This window comes from Panthera tigris, chromosome E3, assembly GCF_018350195.1.
Source record: "Panthera tigris isolate Pti1 chromosome E3, P.tigris_Pti1_mat1.1, whole genome shotgun sequence".
Classification (NCBI taxonomy): domain Eukaryota; kingdom Metazoa; phylum Chordata; class Mammalia; order Carnivora; family Felidae; genus Panthera; species Panthera tigris.
In genome coordinates this window covers 26,369,910-26,389,217 of record NC_056675.1, presented here as the reverse complement: position 1 = coordinate 26,389,217, position 19,308 = coordinate 26,369,910, and the positions used below count along the sequence as shown (strand labels likewise).

The 19,308-nt window shown below is 43.3% G+C and overlaps 1 protein-coding gene across 1 annotated transcript in view; it reads left to right on the top strand.

The window, feature by feature from the left end:
- Nucleotides 1–19,308, top strand: part of TMC5 (transmembrane channel like 5) — a 71,753-nt gene that overhangs the window by 1,112 nt on the left and 51,333 nt on the right. The window lies entirely within an intron of this gene.

The window sequence follows — 19,308 nt, the reverse complement described above, 5'->3', positions numbered from 1 at the left end:
TCCATAAAGTTGTTGGAGGATACAGTTGCTGATGCAGTGAGGGGCGTAGCATAGTGCCTGGCGCTGAAGTAGGTGCTCAGTAAATGGTGTTATCCTCATGCTTGCCGATATTGTTGTCTGACAAGGCTCCTTCTACACTGGAGAGGCAAAAAGGAGCTCCGTGGATCTGGATGACAAGGAAATGGGGTTTATAATCATGCTTTTCCAGGAAGGGTCCTTTTCCCAGGAGGAAGGGTCAGGTTGAAGGTGCAGACTTTTTTCTAGAAGTTCTGTGAATCACTCCGTGGTTTGTATTTGCCAAGAGTTCCCAGAATGGAGTGTCAGGAGATTGGATTATATTGCTGCTTAAGGTTATTTCTAGCCACCTCAGGTTCAATGTCCCCAGAGATAAACCCAGGCTGATGCAATGCTAGTCATTAATAGGGTCATTTCTAGAAAGAACACTCCTTATTCATAGGAAAAGGAGTAAGGGCTGGGTAAGATTTCTGTATTTTTACAAAAGCCAGACAAACAAGTTCCATATTCTATGGCATTTGATTCAGGGTGGGTATCATTTAAATAGAAGAGCAGAAAGCCCTATTTCTGAAAATAGGAGAAACAAGAAAAATTGGAGGTCCAGAGTTGCGGTTCCTAATGTTTCATCTGTTAGCACCCCCCTCCCCCCCCGCCAATAAATGAAAAATCATGGCTCTCCAAATGAGAAGTGGACGTTTTTCCTGTGGCAGACACTTGACTTATAAATTGTACAATCAGAGGGAAGCCCTTAACATGAGGAGGTAGACGGAAATCCCAGGAAGATGGTTTAAGTTGCCCCCAGAACTGTCATTCCTGGGGTGGTTCATGAAATGTGTGCATTGCAGGGTCCTGCCTGCCAGTCTCTGTGGAGCCAAGTCAAATTGGAACAGAAAATACAAATCAGTAATCCTGAGCCTGTCTTTATTGAAAATGTTGATATTTTGTTCACCATGTATTTCCTGTTTTTAAAAATATTACACTAAGATATTATTTATCTAGGTTACTGGGATTTGGGGTACTCTCCCTTAAATCTGTGTCCAGGCAAACTCTTCACTTCACCCTGCTCTTGGCCATGCTACAAACAGCACTGAATCTAGAAACTTCCCAAGCTTAACATCATGCCTACCCAGCATGGGCAAAAAGATGGCTGATCTCAAGATGTGAATGTTAAGCAAATGAGTTGAAAAAGCGAAAATTTGCTTCCTTGAAAGGAAAGGGCATTTATGATGCTGTATTCCACTCCTTCCTGGCTGTGTTCCCTGGCCAGGTTACTGAACCTCTCTGTGCCTCAGTATCTCCCTAAGTAGAATGAGGATAATAACAGCACCCATCAATAAGACTGTGGTAAGAATCTAATGAGTTAATACCTGTCAAGTTCTCATAACAGTGTCTGGCACATACATATTCATTGTTTTGTTATTGGTTTCTGCTTCTGTTTTTCTTTATGCAGATCTGGAACCACAATACTTATGATGTTCTATTATATAATGTTTGTTTAAATAGGCATTATAGGGGCGCCTGGGTGGTTCAGTCGGTTGAGCGTTCGACTTCGGCTCAGGTCACGGTCTCGCGGTCCGTGAGTTCGAGCCCCGCGTCAGGCTCTGGGCTGATGGCTCAGAGCCTGGAGCCTGCTTCAGATTCTGTGCCTCCCTCTCTCTCTGCCCCTCCCCCGTTCATGCTCTGTCTCTCTCTGTCTCAAAAATAAATAAATGTTAAAAAAAATTTTTAAAAAATAGGCATTATAAGGATTATTATAAGGATCTGAATTAGTCTGGTTAAGAACTAAGCTTCTAGGGGTGCTTGGGTGGCTTGTCAGTTAAGCATCTGACTCTTGATTTCAGCTCAGGTCATGATCTCACAGTTCATGAGTTCGAGCTCCGCATAGGGCTCTGTGCTGACAGCGTGGAGCCTGTTTGTGATTGTCTCTCTCCCTCTCTGTCTCTGTCTGTCTGTCTCCTGGTGTCTCTCTCTCTCGCTGTCAAAATAAATATATAGGGGCACCTGGGTGCCTCAGTCAGTTAAGCGTCTGACTTCAGCTCAGGTCATCATCTCGTGGTCAGTGGGTTCGAGCCCTATGCTGACAGCTCAGAGCCTGGAGCCTGCTTCAGATTCTGTTGTCTCCCTCCCCCTCTGCCTCTCCCCGCCTCACACGGGTGCTCTCTCTCTTTCTCTCTCAAAAATAAATGAACATTGGGGCGCCTGGGTGGCTCGGTCGGTTAAGCATCTGACTTTGGCTCAGGTCATGATCTCATAGATCGTGAGTTCAAGCCCCACATCGGGCTCTATGTTGACAGCTCAGAGCCTGGAGCCTGCTTCAGACTCTGTGTCTCCTTCGCTCTCTGTCCCTCCCCAACTTGTGCTCTGTCTCTCAAAAATAAATAAATGTAAAAAATAAAAAAATAAATAAATAAAATTTTTAAATTTTTTAAAAAAATAAATGAACATTAAATGAACATATATGTAAACTTAAAAAACATAAAAAATAAAAAGAACTAAACTTCTAGTCCCAGAGACGGAACCCGAAAGGGGTTCATTTTCCTCTCAGAGAGGCTTGCTACAGACCTAGAATCACAGGGTATGGATAAAGCCTAACCTGGCTTTACTGTCTCCTGCCTTTCTGAGCCTCAGTGGTCGAGAAAGCGTTAGAGGGTACTAGCCACAGGGGACATTAAGGTCTATCATGTTCCACTGCTCCTGCTAGGATTCTGAGCAACACATATGGTGGCAAAGGGGATGAAGAGGGGCTTCCATAGCCTATAGGTCTCCAGGAAGTGAGATCTTCGTTGGGTCACAGAGGAGGCTACTCCTTCTAGCAGGTGTCAGTGGGTGCGTGAGCTGTTATATGTGTCTTGCATTGTCTCTGGCTCTCCCGGAGAGGGGCCCTTGTTCTTCTGGGACAGGCTGGAGTAGTTCAGCCATGCAAGAAATCACTGAGCTGCCAAGGCACAAACAACCCAGCACCCTTCCCCTCCCGCCTCCCTCTGCCTGCTTTTGGCAGCCTCCATTAACTGGCCACTCTGCCGTTGATTCTTGAACCTTGCTACACAGAAGAATCTCCTGGGAAATCTGATAAAAAGGCCAATTACCAGGTCCCACCCCAGACCCACTGAATGAAAACTTCTGAAAGTGGGACCCAAGCTAAAGTAGTTTTCCCAGGACTGGAGGTCTCCCAGGATATGGAACTTCCAGTGCTAAAACCAAGAAAGTTCTGGGTGGGGCGCCTGGGTGGCTCAGTCGGTTGAGCATCCGACTTCCGCTCAGGTCATGATCTCACAGTTGGTGAGTTTGAGCCCCACGTCGGGCTCTGTGCTGACAGCTCAGAGCCTAGATCCTGGAGCCTGTTTCAGATTCTGTGTCCCCCTGTCTCTGCCTCTCCCCTGCTCGTGTTCTGTCTTTGTCTCTCGAAAGTGAATAAACATTAAAACATAAAATTTCTTAAAAAAAAAGAAAGTTCTGGGCAAACTGGGACTAGTTGGCCACCTAATGATCCACAGGCATCCATCTCCAGCAAGCTCCCAAGTGAGTCTCATGGGCTCCCCCAGTTTGATCCTTTTTGATGTGCTGTGATCAGCAAAGCTTTAAATATTGGAATTTTCTTAAGGCTTTATTCTTCTCTAGACTTGCCCTGCAAATATGGCAGCCCCATAGCCACTTACAGCTATTTACATTAAAATTAATTAAAAGCAAACAAAATTAAAAATTCAGTTCCTCACTTGCACTAGCCACATTTTAAATACTCAGTATATACATGTGGCTAATGGCTGCTGTATTGGACAGCATAGTATAGAATGATTCCATCATCATCAGAGAAAGTTCTGTTGGACAGTATTGCCCTAGACGATCTCCTCTAGAATGGAGTTTCTCAGGGCACCTGGGTGGCTCAGTCGATTAACTGTCTGACTTCAGCTCAGGTCATGATATCGCGATTCGTGAGTTTGAGCCCCGAGTCGGGCTGCTGACAGCTCAGAGCCAGGACCCTCCTTTGAATTCTGTGTGTGTGTGTCTCTCTCTCTCTGCCCCTCCCCCCGCTGTCTCTGTCTCTCAAAAATGAATAAACGTTAAAAAAAAATTTAGAATGGGGCTTCTCAACTTCATCACTAGTAACATTTTGGGTCAGATAATTCTCTGTTTTGGGAGACTGATGTTCAGCAGTTCTCTAGTCTCTACCTACTAGATGCCAATATCAGACCCCAACTTGTGACAACAAAAAAGGCTTCCAGATGCTGTGAAATGTGTTATCTGGGGGCAAAATTACACTGATGGAGAATCACTGCCCTAGACGTATAGCTTCCACCAATCACTTTCTTTTTCTTTTCTTTTTTGTAAGTTTATTTATTTTTGAGAGAGCAAGAGCACAAGTGGGGGAGGGGTAGAGAGAGGCAGAGCAGAACCCGACACGGGCCTGAAACCCGAAATCAAGCGTCAGATGCTTGGGATGCCTGGATGGCTCAGTCGGTTAAGCAACCAACTCTTGATTTCGGCTCAGGTCATCATCTCACACTTTGTGAGATCAAACCCTGAATTGGGCTCTGTGCTGTGAGCGTGAACCCTGTTTGGGATTCTCTTCCTCTTTCTCTGCCCCTCCCCTGCTTGTGTGCGCGCTCTGTCTCTCTCTCTTTCAAAATGAATTAATAAATATTAAAAAAAAAAAGTCAGATGCTTAACTGACTGAGCCATCTATGTGTCCTTCCACCCATGTCTTTCTAAAAGAAGAAAATCCAACCATACACCCTGTACTTCAAATAGAGCACTGGCACCTGAATGCACACGCCATCTTGCACTTGCCCTTGCATGGGTCTGCTTTTCATCTAAAGCCTATGGGCTTCACCTACTTCGGTAACAGTCTTACATACGTGAAAGTCTTGTTACAGAATGTCACATGCATGGAGAGGGGTTCTGGTTATAGTAAGAGTGAGACTCCTGGAAAGAATTTGCAGGGTTCTGGGAAAGTCTAGAGACTGCTCATCAAGAATGGACTATAGGGGGCGCCTAGGTGGCTCAGTGGGTTAAATGTCCAACTTCAGCTCAGGTCATGATCTCATGTTCCTGGGTTCTAGCCCGCATTGGGCTCTTTGCAGTCAGCACACAGTCTGCTTTGGATCCTCTGTCTCTTTCTCTCTCTGTCCCTCCCCCGCTCCTGCTCTCTGTCTCTCTCTCTCTTTCAAAAACAAATAAACATTAAAAAATTTGGGGGGGGGGGCTTCTGGGTGGCTCAGTCGGTTGAATGTCCAACTTCGGCTCAGATCACGATCTTGCAGTTCTCGGGTTTGAGCCCTGTGTCGGGCTCTGTGCTGACAGCTCAGAGCCTGGAGCCTACTTTGGATTCTGTGTCTCCCTCTCTCTCTGCCCCTCAGCTGCTCATGTTCTGTCTCTCTGTCTGTCTGTCTCTCTCTGAAAAATAAATAAACATTAAAATTTTTTTTTTAATGGATTGTGGTAAAAAAGGAAGTATTTTAGCCAGTGTAATGAAATTTGAGGGGCTTCAAAACATCCATGTGAATAAAAGATTTATCCCATCCTTGCTTTTTCTTGAATTTTCCTCTGAAGATTAATTGGTGACATTTGCCAGCTCTATCATCCCAAGTTTCCCAAAGTATTTAAAAAAATATGTTAGCATCATCTTAATTTGGCATTTTAAAAAGCATTTACTATCTCAGTGGTAAGTGTAGCATGTTAGACCATTCTCTGGATGGATTTTTCTAGGTGATTTTCCTTCGTGAGATTAAAGTTCATGTTCATTTTCCAGCCTCTAACTCTTTCTTACATATTCAGCAAGCTAGAAACCTTATATTCTTTTTCCATTCATAAAATATAATTACCTTTCCTTAGGAACTAAATAAATGTCTTAAAAATGAAGCAAATTTTTTGGAGAGGAAACATAAAGAACAGAAAGATGTACCCACTTAGTTCTATTTAAATTTTCCCCTCCTGTTCATAGCTTCGATATTGCTCTTTTGCAGGCACAGACCTTATTTTGTGAAGGATCCAAATGTTTGGCTACGACTGCACCTGGGTCAAAGGCGGAAACAGTCTCTGAAAAGTCCTGTAGGGCATGAACTAACATGCCTAGTGACAGGAGGAGGCTTTTTGTTAAATGGGTGATTGAAGGTTTTACCCTCACACACTTATAACACACTATTTAAGTTGCCTTTGTTTCCGTGTTCTGAACGTTACACACCACAGACAAAAGATTCTAAGGCATTTGTTTGTAGTAGTGTGGATGATGACAGCCACAGTAATCATTAAACTAACATGGCAACAAAGAAGAGTTTGCAAACAAAAGAAATCTACCTCTTGTGGCCCTTGCTCTTTGTGCTGGAATTGTCTTTCCACGATCAGGTGCCTGAGGAAGGAATCAAAGCTTCTAGAACTGCACTCAGGAAAGCCTGGTTGGAATGAGATGCCTGGGAATAGACTGTTTCTTCTCTTAAAATTCTTTTTCCTTCCCTTTCAGGAATTCATAGAATTACAGACTGGTATTTTGGGTGTGTGAGTAGGGGGTAAGAGGGTAGGATGCAATTATATCATTATATATCTAATGTCTGTTATATCCCAGAATTTAGGCATTTGTGTCCCACCTTCATGATTTTTCCCCTTTTCTTACCACGCATACAAATATTTACCTATTCTTTTTACTTAACAGATTTATTTTAGAAGGAAACATGTCATTATTGTAAATGGAAAATTTCTATCACTTGCTTGTAAATATAGATGACTATATATTTATATATGTACATACATACATATGTATATACATATACAAAACCAAATCGTGTTATTACTAGCTAGATTATGCTGAGTAAAAGCAGTCCGTCTCAAAGGGCTGCATTCTGTGTGATTCTATTTATATGACATTTTGGGAAGGGCAAAGCTAGAGGGACAGAGAATAGACCAGTGGTGGGCAGAGGGTGGTAGGAGGGGTTGATTACAGAGGGGTGGCACAAGGGAGTTTGGGGTGGCAGAACTGGTCTGTATCCTGATGGTGGTGGTGGTTATGCATGTGTTCAAACTTACAGACCTATATACCAAAGATGTTTTATTGTATGCTAACTGCAGAAGTAAAGTCTAATCATGAAGGTTGTGAGCTTAGAGCTTTGCTCTGTCTTTGTTGAAAAAGAGACTATGGTAAATTCAGACAGGTGTTAAAGACTTACTAGCATCAATAGAGACTTTACTTACTTGTTAGTTAGAAATATTGAATGGGAATTAAGAAGGAAGGAATGGTCGCCAGGAGATTCCTTATTTTCCACAGGGGAGGTGATCCTTTCAAGAATCCCTGAACTGCTCCAAAACTCTAAATTTATAAATGGGATATATTTGTGCCAAAAATGGACCCAGGCGTGAGAAATGCTAGTCTGTATGGACCCTCCCCTCCCCGGCCCCAGAGTAGTCTGGCTGATCCCAATATAGGTTTGTTTTACCTCCCACTGGTTGAGGGTGGTCATCACCATGATGGACTCCAGGTGACAGATGAGATGAATGAGAACTTTGTAGGACAATATTCATTTATTCAACATCTTTTTTTTATATGAGAGAGAGAGAGCACACAAGCAAGGGAGAGGGGAGAGGGAGAGAGAATCTTAAGCAGGCGCCATGCTCAGTGCAGAGCCTGACATGGGGCTTGATCCCATGACCCTGGGATCATGACCTGAGCTGAAATCAAGGGTCAGATGCTCAACCTACTGAGCCCCACTGGTGCACCCAGTCAACAAATACTAATTGAGTTCCAGGCATGGTGCTAGATGCTGGGGATATAGTGAGCAAAATAGTATAACCTCTGCCATCATAGAGTTTCAGTCCAGTGGAAGACAAATATTGAACAATATAAGACACAGAATTAATATATAATTGCAAACTGGTAAGTCCCATGGGCAGAAAGGTGGGATGCTGTGATAGAGGCTCATGGGGAACTATTTGCATGTGGAGGAATAAAGGAGACCTCTCTGCAAAAGCAACATTTCAGCTGATACCTTAAGGATGAAGGGTTAGCCTGGCCAAGAGTAGAGGGACAAGCTTTCTAGGCAGAAGGAACAGCATGTGCAAAGACCATAACCCAGAAAAATGGGCCAGTGTGTTTAGTCCAGTGCTTGGCAAACTATGCCCCTCAGTTCAGATACAGCCTGTCAACTAAGGATGGTTTTTATATTTTCAAATTGCTGAAAAAAATCAAAAGAATTATTCATGGCATATAAAAATTATATGACATTCAAATTTTGGTGTCCATAAATTGGAACACAGGCACACCTCTTCAATTATATATTGTCTAGGGCTGACTTTGTGACAGAGTTGAGCAGTTGCTACAGAGTTTTTATGATCCACAAAACTTAAAATATTTCCTATCTGGTTCTCTACAGAGAAAGTGTGTCAACCCTTGATTTAGACGATGAAAAACAGGGGAGAGGTGGGCAGGGGCCAGCTCATGGATACTTTTCACGCCATAGTAAGGAGTTTAGATGTTCTCCATTCAGTGAAAAGCTATTGAGCAGGGTTGGCATGGAGGTGGGGGAAATATTGAGAGTCTCTCTCTCTCTTTTAGTTTATTTATTCGTTTTTGAGAAAGAGAAAGAGAGATCGTTTGCACGGGTGGGGCAGAAAGAGAAAGAGAAAGAGAGAATCCCAAGCGGGCTCTGCACCCTCAGTGCAGAGTCCAGCTTGGAGCTCCACGAACCAGGAGCTCATGACCTGAGCTGAAACTGAGAGTCAGAAGCTTAACTAACTGATCCACGCAGGCTCTCCTCTCTTTCTGTGTTGTGTTAACTTTGTCTTGTGGTCTAGTTTTTCTGGAGCTCTGGGAAAGCGCCTTCCTCTATATAAGTGAGGGAATCCCCCCACTGTTCTGTGCACCCCCAGGCTTTTCTTCTCTGCTCCTGAGAGTGTCACGTTTGTCAGCTGTCAAGTGCAGGTGGGACTGCAAATGTGTTCAGGATTGTTGGCTTTTCAATTTCCTTGTATTGCTGTGATGAATGCTGTGTTCAACCCTTCAGTGACGATTTTATTGTGCTTATTTTGAGGCTTGAAGTCAGTGGCCCAGATCAAAACCTCAATATGCATTGATTGTAGCTGATTTTGATTTATTTTATTTTTTACTTTATTTTTAAATTTTTTTTAACGTTTATTTATTTTTGAGACAGAGAGAGACAGAGCATGAACAGGGGAGGGGCAGAGAGAAAGGGAGACACAGAACCCGAAGCAGCCTCCAGGCTCTGAGCCGTCAGCCCAGAGCCTGACGCGGGGCTTGAACTCACAGACCGCGAGATCGTGACCTGAGCTGAAGTCAGACACTTAACCGACTGAGCCACCAGGCGCCCGATTTTGATTTATTTTAAAGCTTCTGTGGCTTATTTGGAAACTGGGGGGAAAGAGTCTTCACGCAGTCAGCTTATTCCAGTAATTTCTCTCCTGTTTCCTCCTGGACACAGGACTTCAGTGTTTTACTTTTTTTTTAGAAAATGGATTTTTGGGGGCGCCTGGGTGGCTTAGTCGGTTAAGCGGCCGACTTCGGCTCAGGTCATGATCTTGCGGTCCATGAGTTCGAGCCCCGCGTCGGGCTCTGTGCTGACCACTCAGAGCCTGGAGCCTGTTTCAGATTCTGTGTCTCCCTCTCTCTGACCCTCCCCCGTTCATGCTCTGTCTCTCTCTGTCTCAAAAATAAATAAACGTTAAAAAAAAAAATTAAAAAAAAAAAGAAAATGAATTTTTGTTTCGAAATGACTGTGATTTGGAGAAATTCTTGCTTCCTTTTTTTTTTTTTTTGGTCTTTATTATTCTTTTTCTTAAATTATGACAAAATACATACAATATTAAATTTATCATCTTGACCATTATTTATTTATTTATTAACATTTGTTCATTTTTGACAGTGAGAGAGACAGAGCATGAGCAGGGGAGGGGCAGAGAGAGAGGGAGACACAGAATCCAAAACAGGCTCCAGGCTCTGAGCTATCAGCACAGAGCCCGGCACAGGGCTCCAACCCACGGACTGTGAGATCATGACCCGAGCTGAAGTCAGACACTTAACTGACTGAGCCACCCAGGCGCCCCATATCATCTTAACCATTTTTAAAGTATCCAGGTCAGTAGTGCTAAATGCATTCACATTGCTGTGCACCCCATCCAGAACTTTTCATCTTGCAAGACTGAAACTCCATACCCATAACACAGCAAATTATAATTCCCCCATTTCCTTCTCCTCCCAGCCCCTGGCAACCACTATTCTGCTGCCTATTTCTGTTTCTGTGAGTTTGACTATTCTAGATACTCTCATAACTGGAGTCACATACAATATTTGTCTTTTTGTGACTGGCTTGGTTTACTTAGCATGATTGCTCAAGGCCCATCCATTTTTTAAAATTTATTTATTTATTTTGAGAGAGAGAGAGAGAGAGAGAGAACAAGCAGGGGAAGGGCAGAGAGAGAGAGAGAGAGAGAGAGAGAGAGAATCCCAAGCAGGCTGCACACTGTCAGAGCAGAGCCCAACACGGGGTTGGAACCCATGAACCATGAGATCATGACCTGAGCCGAAACCAAGAGCCCGACGCTTAACCAACTGAGCCACCCAGGCGGCCCCATCCATGTTTGTTTTTTTAATGTTTTGTGGGTTTTTTTTTAACTTATTTTGAGGGAGAGAGGTGGGGGGGGAGGGACAGGAGGGCAGAGAGAGAGAGAGAGAGAGAGAGAGAGACTCCCAAGAAGGGTCCATACTCAGCATGGAGCCCGATGCAGGGCTGGATTTTATGACCTGAGCCGAAATCAAGAATTGAATGCTGGGGTGCCTGGGGCACTCAGTCCATTAAACACCCGACTTTGGCTCAGGTCATGGTCTCACAGTTTGTGAGTTCAAACCTCACATTGGGCTCTCTGCTGTCAGCACACAGCCTGCTTTAGATCCTCAGTCCCCCTCTCTCTCTGCCCCTCCCCTGCTCATGTGCTCTCTCTCTCTCTCTCTCTTAACAATAAATAAACATTAAAAACAAAGAGTCAGACACTTAACCGACTGAGCCACCCAGGAGCCCCAAGGTCCATCCATGTTATAGCATGTGTCAGAATTTCCTTGCTTTTTACAGCAGAATAATATTCCAATTCCAGTGCATGGATACATCAAATTTTGTTTATCCCTTCATCCATTGCTGGATACAGATTGCTTCCACCTTTTCACTTTTGTGAATAATGCTGCTGTGAATATGGGTGTATCTATCTATCTATCTGCCTATTTTTGAGACCCTGCTTTCAATTCTTTTGGATATATGCCCACAGTAGAATTACTGGATCAGATGGTAATTTTGTTTTTAATTTTGTAAGGAACTGCCATACTGTCTTCTTTAAATTCTTTTTTTTAAGTTTATTTATTTACTTAGAGATAGAGAGATAGAGTGGGGGAGGGGCAGAGGAGAGAAGGAGGGAATCCCAAGTAGGCTCCACACTGTCAGTGCTTAACCTGATACAGGGCTCAAACTCACGAACTGTGAGATCATGACCTCAATCCGATAGTAAGAGTCGAAATCAAGCTGAAATCAAGAGTCGGGCGCTTAACTGACTGAGCCCCCCAGGTGCCCCTGCCATACTGTCTTCTATAATGGCTGCATCATTTTACATTCCCACCAGCAGTTTCTTCACATTCTCATCACCACTTGCTATTTTCTGGGCTTTTGTTTGTTTATTTGTTTGTTTTTTAATAGTGGCCATCCTAATGGAAAAGAGGTGATGTCGCCCTGTGGTTTTGATTTTCATTTCTCCTGTGACTACTGATGTTGAACATCTTTTCATGTGCTCATGGGCTATTTTGTATATATTTTTTGGAGAGATGTCTGCTTAAGCCCTTTGCTTATTTTTAAAGCCTAGTTCTTTGTTGTTGAATCGTGGTAGTTTTTTATATCTTCTGGCCATTAACCCTTTGTCAGAGATATGATTTGTAAATATTCTCTCCCATTCCGTGGGTGCCTTTTCACTCTTTGGGTTGTGTCTTTGGATGCACAGAAGTTTTTTGTTTTGATGTAGGCCAGTTGATCTATTTTAATTTTTGTTGCCTGTGCTTTTGGTATCACATCCAAGAAATCCTTGCCAAGTCCCATGACATGAAGCTTTTCTCCTATGCTTTCTTCTAAGAGTCTTATAGTCTTAGGTCCTACTTTTGGGTCATTGATACATTCTGAGCTAATTTTTGTATGGTATAAGGTAAGGGTTCAACTTTACTCTTTTGCATGTGGCTATCCAGTTTCTCAAACACCACTTGTTGATGGGGCATTTGGGTGGCACAGTTGGTTAAGCGTCCAACTCTGGATCTCATCTCAGGTCATGATCTTAGAGTCATGAGTTCAAGCCCCATATTGGGCTCTGCACTGGGCTTGAAGCCTACTTAAAATAACACCATTTTTTGAAAAGAGTGTCCTTTCCTCATTGAGTGATTTTGGTACCCTGGTCAAAAATCATTTGACCTTATATGCATATGACCTTATATATTTCCTCTGCTTTCCATTCTGTTCCATTGGTCTGTATGTCTGAATTTATGCCAATTCTTGCCTCCTTTTATTGAACTTGTTTACTATTTTCCTTTCTGCAAAGAAGGCTTCTTTTCACCTGGATCAGAATCGAGTTGTTTTTATTTTCTATCTTTAATAGGGGGAGAAACTGTGCCTCTAATTTCCCTTTGCTTCAACAATCTTCCTTGATTGTTGCAAATATGTAAGTAATTTTTTTAAGTTTATTTATTTATTTTGGGAGAGACAGAGAGAACACGAGTGGGAGAGAAGCAGAGAGAGGAGAGAGTGAATCCCAAGCAGGCTCTGTGCCATTAGTTCAGAGCCCAATGTGGGGCTTAATTTCACAAACTGTGAGATCATGACCTGAGCCAAAATCAAGAGTCAGGTGCTTAACTGACTGAGCTGTCCAGACGCCCCTCTGAATATGTAAACAATTAAATAAGTAAATTAAAAAGTGACAAAGCCCGTGTATGTAGGAAGTGGTCAAGTGTAGTAAAGGAACATGTATTCAAATCCCCGTCCCCACTTACTATCTGTGAAAACTCAGAGAAGTTACCAAGTCCTTCTGAGCCTCAATTTCCTCATCTTTAAATAGGAACAGGGAGAGTCCCCATGCTGAATTGAATGATGATTAAAGGTTTTGCTAATGTTTATTTATTTTTGAGAGACAGAGTGAGGTGGGGGAGGGGCAGACAGAGAGAGAGACACGGAATCTGATGCAGGCTCTAGGCTCTGAGCTATCAGCACCTGACATGGGGCTTGAACCCATGAACTGTGAGATCATGACCTGAGCTGAAGTCAGACACTTAACTGAGCCACCCAGCTGCCCCCACTTCTTTCTCTTGAATGACAAAGTCTCTCTTTGTTTTGCATCCTTTTTTCCCCCCTATAATCTTTTCTTCACATCAGTGATTTAAAGAATTGGAAAAGCCTTTTTATTTTTTTATTATTATTTTTTTAAAGTTTATTTATTTTTGAAACAGAGAGAGACAGAGCATGAATGGGGGAGGGGCAGAGAGAGAGGGAGACACAGAATTGGAAGCAGGCTCCAGGCTCTGAGCCATCAGCCCAGAGCCCGACGCGGGGCTCGAACTCACAGACCGCGAGATCGTGACCTGAGCTGAAGTTGGACGCTCAACCAACTGAGCCACCCAGGCGCCCTGGAAAAGCCTTTTTAGATATTCCCACATTAATATCAGTTTAACCCAGCCATTCTCAAATGCAGGGGTGGGGTGGTGGGAGTAGTGATTTGCCCCCAGAGGAGATTTGGCAATGCCTGAGACACTTCTGGTTGTCACAGCTGGGGGAGGTGCTACTGGCATCTAGTGGGTAGAGGTCAGGGATCCTGCTTAACACCTTAGGATGCACAGGACAGGTGCCCAACAATGAAGAATTTTCTAGCCTCCGGTAGGAGTAGAGCGAAGATTGAAAAAACCTAGTTTAACTGAGGCTAATCCTACCGTTCTTGTTTTTCTATCTTCACATCTTGCACTTGACTTTTTGCAAGCTGCATATGGTCAGACTGGGTGTAATACAGGAAAAAGGAAGAAAGGTCAATTTGGGGAATATTCCCATTGGTCCATCTCGGGTGACAGTGTGCAGGTGAAAAGGCTACCTACCCACAGTTGTTGGAAATTAGTGCAACTATTTGGGGACCGTCACCAGTGAAATTCAAAACACTCAAGCCAAATGGTTGGTGGCTCTTTAGAACTATTTAAGAATTTCCACAGGATTGGTGCACCTGGGTGGCTCAGTTGGTTAAGCGTCTGACTTCAGCTCAGGTCATGATCTTGCAGTCTGTGGGTTCGAGCCCCGCATCGGGCTCTGTGCCGACAGCTCAGAGCCTGGAGTCTGCTTCAGATTCTGTGTTTCCCCTCTCTCTGCCCCCACCCCCACTCATGCTCTCTGTCTTTCAAAACTGAATAAACGTTAAAGAAATTTTTTTAAATATAAAATTAAAAAAAAATGAAAGAAGTTCTAAAGGATTACTTTGGTAATTTTGACTGTGGCTCTTAATATACATGTATCTTACATCATTTATTGGAATGTAGCTAACATAGGCAATATTGATTTCATTTAGGTTAAAAGGTTTACCCTGTCACTTGTTGGCATGACAAAGTTCATCTCTTTAAAAAGATAAAATGTGGGGCACCTGGATGGCTTGTTCATTTGAGCACCCAACTCAATTTTGGCTCAGCGTATGATTCCACAGCTCATGAGTTTCAGCCCCACATCGGGTTCTGTGCTGACAGTGCAGAGGCAGTTTGGGATTCTCTCTCTTCCTCTCTCTCTGCCCCTTCCCTGCCTGCTTGCTCTCCCTCTCTCAAAAAATAAACTTAAAAATATTTTTTAAAAAAAGATAAAACATACAGCTGTGGAACACCTTGCTGACTCCGTTGGTTAAGCATCTGACTCTTGACCTCAGCTCAAGTCTTGATCTCACGGTCAGAGTTTACCCTCCGCGTTAGGGGCATTGAGCCTGGCACTGGGTGTGAAACCAAGTTAATAAATAAATAAATAAATAAATAAATAAATAAATGGTAAAATGCACAGCTGAAATTAGAATTCTTGGTCTGGCTTTGCCTCTTATGGGGTGATGTTCTGCATTTGGTGGTGGTCACATCTGCTGTTTTACAAGGCCCTGGCTTCTCTTTCCTTTTCTTTCAGGTAATAACGGACCTCAATCAGCAAAATTAACCTTTGCACAGTGATTCACTTCTGCATGGCTACAATTCTAGCCTGGGCAGGACACAGAAAAAGGAGATTAGAGGGAGGAGCCATACATACTAAGCTATCTTCTGCTGCTTCGTGTAGATCTCAACATTCTTTTCTATAGCTCCATGATATTCCATTGTGCAGATGCGCTGTTACTGACTTGGCCCATCCTCTCTTCATGGTTTCTGGATTGTTTCCAGTTTTTTGTCATCACACTCCAAATTTGGCCTGACAATACTAATGGCTCTATGTCCCTATGATTTGAGGGCCACGTGGTGGCTGCAGAACCAAGCTTATGGGTGGCTTGCCTTGGCTTATAGTGTCTTAAGTGTAGAAAGGCCAAGAGGCAGCCGAGATGCAGATAAACAGCCTGAATGAGACCTCATCAAGACTGTAGGACGTAATTCATCCCCCAACATTTGTGGACTAGCTGAAAGACAAATGCAGGATTGTTAGGGTCTCCCGTTCAAACTAGGAGCCTTGCAAGATCAAACAGGGAGTTCAGTGCCTAACAGATTTAGAAGGCATCTGCTTTGCTCGGGGATGTGATTGAAAACTGTTGGAACAGTAAAGTGGGAAACCCCATGGGATGATGTCAAGGATGAAATGGATGTCAAGGGGATGTCAAAAGGAGGACTCAGAACAGATAGTTCAATAGCCTTTATTGGAAAGTTAGGAGAGCAATACAATTTGGAGGGGGGAAAATTATCTTAGTGCTGTCCCAAGGCACAAAGCAAAATTATTATTTTGAAAGGACAGGATCGTTGTTTCTCTAAGAGGTAACAGGAAACCATAAGTAAGGTTCTCAGAAGATTAACTCCCACTTCATTTGACAATCAATACAAGACTATTTCCTTGTGGTTATTTCTTCCCCCCACCTCCTTTCCAGTCCTTATCTGTGGGCTTAGCCTTTTGTTTAGGAATTTGTCTGGGTACAGGTGGTAGTGGTTAGAGCACCATTTGTGCCCGGGCTGTGAAAAACATGTGGAGTAAGTAAGCTCTTGTCAGGTGATATTAGTGGAACATAGAACTGTACCAACAAACTTGGAACTAATTGGTGGCTGATCACATATAAAATCTATGTATCTACCTACCTGTCATCTACCTACCTACCTACCTACCTACCTATCTATCTTATATGAACATATAATATGTTGTTTAACTCATAAAATTTATTTCTTGCTCATGAAGAACCGTTGTGGGGGGGGGGGCGTTTGGGTGGCTCAGTTGGTTAAACATCTGACTTCAGCTCAGGTCATGATCTCGCAGTTTGTGGGTTTGAGCCCCGCGGCAGGCTCTGTGCTGACAGCTCAGAGCCAGGAGCCTGCTTCGGATTCTGTGTCTCCCTCTCTCTCAGCCCCTCCCCTGCTCATGCTCTGTCTCTCTGTGTCTGTGTCTGTCTCTGTCTCTGTCTCTCTCTCTCATAAACAAATAAACTTAAAAAAAAAGCTTCCATAAGAGCTATTGTGGGTTGGTGGACGTGGGCGGTGCCCTGCGTAGTCATGCAGGAACCCAGGCTGATGGATGGGGTCCCCATGTGAAATGATAGTGCCATTGCAGGAAAAATGGAGCTAGAAAGCTGTGTTTTGGTTATTAAATGCCTTGGCTTGGGAGTGGCACAGTCACTTTTGTTCACAACCCATTGCCTAAAAATAGCTGTGTGCTGCTGCCTTTCTGCAAGGGGCCACTGATCGCCTCACGGTGACCTCCCTCCACACCCCCCGCAACTCAGCGTGTATTCGCTAGAGCTTCTGAGCTCTTTGCTGGTGACCGTGAACCCTGGCTTTATTATGTGGTTATCTGATCCCTTTGGAAACATTCTTATGACACATTCTTTTCAGAAATTCATCCTGGGAGAGAAGGGTGGCCCTTTTGAAAAACTGGTATACTTCCTCTTTTTCACAAGTAGTAAATATTAGATAGCCTTCATGATCCCCTTTCAGTCTGGGCTAATAAGAAGCTCACAGCAAAATCTAGTTCATTAGAGTCACTACATCAGCCCAGGAATTACGCAGAGTTCTCCTCCCTGTACTTTGTTATAAAACATGGTCTATTTTTTTAGTCAGGTCCTGGTTGAGTGTGTGACTTTAATTGTCCACCAACTCCCCTCTCTGTTGGAAGTTGCCAAGGTTTATATTACACATAAACACAAATAATGGTAGATAATAGCTTCTTTTCAGTGCATGCTTCCTTGGTGCCAACGGCTTTATGTGACTTATCTCGTTCATTCTTTATAATAGCCTTATGAGATATTCTTGTCAGGATTGGGTGGCTGAGGATACAGACTCAGAGAGGTTGAATGGCTTGCCCAATTCTGCACAGCCAGCAGATGGCAACTAAATACAGTTATATCTGATGTCAAGGGCTGGGTTCCTGGCCACTTTCATTTTACAGCAGTACGTAGATAGATGATTCAATCCAGATAGTGTGTCCTGGCTTTCATTTTCATTAATTCAGATTTTCTGTGGTATATACATACAAGAAAATTGGAAATGTTTGTGAGCCAGATTATTCTTTTTTAATTTTTTTCCTTTCCCCCAACTGTTTTATAACCCTGTGGGAAAACAGAGGGTTTTGTGTTATGGCTTCTGGTTTAGGTCTTTTTCATTTTCCTTTTTAAAATTAAGGACAAATACATTTACAGAGATGTGCACAGTTCCTTTTTTTAATGTTTATTTATTTATTATTTTGAGAGAGAGTGCAAGCGTGAGTGGGGGAGGGGCAGAGAGAGAAAGAGAGAGAGAATCCCAAGCAGGTTTCACACTATCGGCCTGGAGCCGGACACGGGGCTCAAACTCGCAAACCGTGACATCGTGACCTGAGCCGAAATTCGGAGTCGGACACTTAACTGACTGAGCCACCAAGGGCCGCGAGATGTGCACAATTCTTAAGTGTCTTTGATGAATTTTCACACACACACACACACACACACACACACACATCACACCATCACACACATGTAACCATCACCCAGATCAACATATGGAACATTCCAGCACCCAGAGGCCCCCTCATGTCATTTCCCATCTCCTCCCTTCCCCAGGGTAATCAGTGTTCTGACTTCTGTCATCATTTACTAGTTTGCCTGTTCCTGGGCTTTGGATAAGTGTCACGCAGTCTGTCCTTTTTTTGTGTTTGAGCCTTCTAGTCATCCTTATGTTTGTGAGCTACAACTATGTCTTTGTAGTAGAGAAGTTCAGTCCTGTTACTTCTGTGTCGTATTTCATTGTATGAATATGCTACAGTTTATTGACTTCTCTTGCTGTTGAATGACGTTTGGTTGTTTCGATTTCTGGCATTTATGGACAAGAAGCAGCTGTGAACACTCTGACTTTTGGCGGACACACTCATTTCTCTTCAGGTGGCATTGTATCAGTTTTCATTTTCTTGAATTTAGAAGGCATCAGTTAGCTTGTTAGATGTAAGAGCTGGGGTTTTGGTAGGCTGTGGAAATCCTAGATCATAAATATATTTCCTTGTGCTCTTACATATAAGCAAATGAATGGGTTCATTTTCCATGTTATGAGAAATAATTTGCATTATCATATAGCGTTTAGTTTTCATTGCCCTCACAAGTGTAGATGTTTCTGTTTGCAAAACTAGACATATTAGTCAAAACTTTTCTCTTTCATTTGCAAATTACAGAAACCCAACTTAGACCAACTTAAGTCTAAAGGGAATGTAATGAGGGGCACCAGGGTGGCTCAGTCGGTTAAGCCTCTCACCCTTGATTTCAGCTCACATCATGATCTCACAGTTTGTGAGATTGAACCCAGCCTTGGGCTCTGCTCTGATAGCATGGAGCCTGCTTGGGATTCTCTCTCTCCCTCTCTGCCCCTCCCCTGCTTGTGCACATGCACGTGCACATGCTCTCTCTCAAAATAAATAAATAAACTAAAAAAAAAAAATAAAGGGAATGTAATTATTCAAGTACCCAGTATGAATCAGGCATGGCTGGATTCAGGTGCTGAAACACTGTCGTCCACATTTGATCTTTCTTTTGTTTATCTCTTGGCTCTTCACTCTTCCCTGTCGACATCACTCTCAGACAGGCCTCCTCCACTGATGACCCCTGGCAGCCTCAGTCTTATAGCTTCCTAAC